Genomic DNA, 3,451 nt, shown 5'->3' with positions numbered 1-3,451 from the left:
AATGAAGAATATGACAACAGTCCTCATCTTTCGCTGGCTTCTTGCTCAAAGAGTGTAGTCATCTGTCCTAAGTCTTCTTCGTTCTTCAGTTTTGTTTCCGGCTTCTGCATCTTCTGGCAAAAAGGAATCCACAGCTACTTCTAGCACATGACATAACCATCACAGACATAACCCCAACTATCATACAGCATACATCATTCACATGTGCAATATTTGGAAGATAGCCTGTTGGGAGAAATAATGGATATGACAAGAGTCTTCATCGTTTGCTGGTTTCTTGCTCAAGGAGGGTAGTCATCTGTCCCAAGTCTTCTTTCCTCTTCAATTTTCTTTCCGGCTTCTTCATCTTCTTGCAGAAAGGAATCCACAGCTACTTCTAGCACATGATCACACACGTAAACACAACTATCATACAGCATACATCATTCTCGTGCAATTTTTGGAAAATAGCCTGTAGGGAGAAATGACTTCTTGTCCAGGGAGAGTAGTCATCTGTCCCAGGTCTTCTTTGTTCCTGAATTTTCTTTCCGGCTTCTGCATTTTCTTGTGGAACCAAATCCACAGCTACTTCTAGCACATGATTACAGCCATAACCACAACTATCATACAGCATAAATCATTCACATGCGCAATATTTGGAAGATAGCCTGTGGTGACAAATGATGTATATGACAATAGTCTTCATTTTTCACTGGATTCTTGCTCAAAGAGGGTAGTCACCTGTCCTAAGTCTTCTATGTTCTTCAGTTTTCTTTTTGGCTTCTGCATCTTCTGGCAGAATGGAATCCACAGCTACTTCTAGCACATGATCACAGACATAACCACAACTATCATACAGCATACAGCATTAACATGTGCAATATTTGGAAGATAGCCTGTAGGAAGAAATGATGGATATGACGAAAGTCTTCATCTTTCGTTGACTTCTTGTCCAAGAGGATAGTTCTATGTTCTTAAATTTTCTTTTAGGCTTCTGCATCTTCTTGCAGAACGGAATCCTCAGCTACTTCTAGCACATGATCACAGACATAACCACAACTATCATACAGCATACACCATTCACATGCGCAATATTTGGAAGATAGCCTGTTGGGAGAAATGATATATATGACAATAGTCTTCATCTTTCGCTGACTTCTTGCTCCAAGAGGGTAACCTAAGTCTTCTTTGATCTTCAATTTTCTTTATGGCTTCTATGTCTTCTTGCCGAACTGAATTCACAGCTACTTCTAGCACATGATCACAGACATAAGCCACAACTATCATGCAGCATACACCATTCACATGCGCAATATTTTGAGGATAGCCTGTGGGGAGAAATGATAGATAGTACCAGGGTCTTCATCTTTCGCTGGCTTCCTGCTTAAGGAGGGTTGTCATCTGTCCCAGTTTTTCTTTGTTCATCAGTTTTCTTTTCAGCTTCTGCATCTTCTGGCAGAAAGGAATCCACAGCTACTTCTAGCACATGATCATAGCCATAACCACAACTATCATACAGCATACACCATTCACATGCGCAATATTTGGAAGATAGCCTGTGGTGACAAATGATAGATATGAGAACAGTCTTCATCTTTCTCTGGCTTCTTGCTCAAAAAGGGTAACCTATGTCTTCTATGTTCTTCAGTTTTCTTTTTGGCTTCTGCATCTTCTGGCAGAACGGAATCCACAGTTACTTCTAGCACATGATCACAGACATAAGCCACAACTATCATTCAGCATGCATCATTCTAATGTGCAATATTTTGAAGATAGCCTGTGGGGAGAAATGATAGATATTACCAGGGTCTCGTCCAATGAGGGTAGTCATCTGTCCCAGTTCTTCTTCAGTTTTCTTTCCGGCTTCTGCATCTTCTGTCAGAAAGGAATCCACAGCTACTTCTAGCACATGATCACAGCCATAACCACAAGTATCATACAGCATACATTATTCACATGCGCAATATTTGGAAGATAGCCTGTGGTGAGCAGTGATGGATATTATGAAAGTCTTCATCTTTCGCTGGCTTCTTGTCCAAGGAGTGTACTTAATTTTCCCAGATCCTCTTTTGCAATAATAAGTACTATAATAGTGTTTATCTCCAGCTCACATATTACTCTTAGAGAATAATAACTTCACTTTTATTAGATTTTTTTTCCTGCCAATATAGGTTGTTTTTTTTTTACAAATGGTAACCATAGATTGTTTTTCAGGTTTAGCTGTGATATTTTTTTTTTTTTTTCCAAATAATCAGGAATTTTATTTCGCCCAACAATTTTTGCAAGCATAATACTATACACAAGACCGCAGCACATAATCACAGATAATGTATCATCTATCCTCCCATATGTAACATTGATAAATACATAAAGCAACCAGTGTTCAGAGCAGAATTGACCCACCCCCAGTAATGTGTGTATATACAGTGGACGTCACCTGTAGTCTTTGCTCCAGGATCATTCTCTTTCCAGTGTTTGGCATCTTAAAAAAAAATAAAATAAAATTGGGGATTGGATCAACAGAGCGCAATTGTTGTTCCCATAGCAACCAATAAGAGCCCGGCTTTCGTCTTATAACATTGTTAATTCTAGCAAATATTATCATTGAACGTCTGGTTTATGTCAGTGACTAATGTGTATGTGTAACATGGGTATAACAATTAATGTTATAATGGATGTGTCTATAACCATACCTGGTATAATCCCAGTACAGCCATATCAAGTAACTGTGCAGAGCCATAGCCTTTGATTCCTGTAAAAGAAAACAACATTATAGGTTGTCATAATAGACATACCCCTTCCCATTATACACGGCCTGCCTAGATAGACCCACCTGTATTGAAGTTCAGTGGTCTTCATCCTGTGGCACTCCAGCATATTCATATAGCAGGTCCCGGGTGGAGTTGTCTTTGTAGCAGGGAATGGAGGACGCTCCTGTGATGAATATCTTGGAGTGTCGTTTCTCTGGTGGCAGCAAGCTGTGTATATCTGTATATCTGATCTGAGATGTTGTCATGTCAACCAGAGGCATGGTGACATCACTTTGTATATCCTTCTAAAGTGGCAGCCAATCAGATTACTGTTTATAGGTTTTATAATTGAAGCAGTGATCTGATTGGTTGCTATGGTCAGTTGGGACAGCCAATCAGATTAGTGCTTATAGGTTTGCTATTGGAGCAATGATCTGATTGGTTGCTATGGTCAGTTGTGACAGCCAATCAGATTAGTGCTTATAGGTTTGCTATTGGAGCAATGATCTGATTGGTTGCTATGGCACCTATTACAAGAGTTGTCATCACATGATGCCCTATGGGGGGAAGGGGTCACTGTAAAAATAAAAAAATGATGAAGTAATGGTATATTAGTGACAGTGTTTCTTGCTGTGTACATTGTGGCTACTAACAAGGAAGACATCTCACTGCTGGGGAGACCATTGATAACTGTCTACTAATAAATCTGTGTTTTATTCCAA

General features: G+C 39.5%; 1 long non-coding RNA gene across 1 annotated transcript; it reads right to left on the bottom strand.

Moving 5' to 3' along the window:
- Nucleotides 1-712: 712 nt before the first annotated feature.
- On the bottom strand, nucleotides 713-3,329 carry LOC138770659 (uncharacterized). The gene is made up of 3 exons (XR_011359481.1): nucleotides 2,813-3,329; nucleotides 2,673-2,731; nucleotides 713-2,461 (listed from the first exon to the last, which is right to left on the bottom strand). It is a non-coding gene; the product is annotated as an uncharacterized lncRNA (long non-coding RNA).
- Between the last annotated feature and the right edge of the window lie 122 nt (nucleotides 3,330-3,451).

Source organism: Dendropsophus ebraccatus, chromosome 13 (assembly GCF_027789765.1).
Source record: "Dendropsophus ebraccatus isolate aDenEbr1 chromosome 13, aDenEbr1.pat, whole genome shotgun sequence".
Taxonomy (NCBI): domain Eukaryota; kingdom Metazoa; phylum Chordata; class Amphibia; order Anura; family Hylidae; genus Dendropsophus; species Dendropsophus ebraccatus.
The sequence above is the reverse complement of the archived record's forward strand: the minus strand, read 5'-3'. Positions and strand labels throughout refer to the sequence as shown.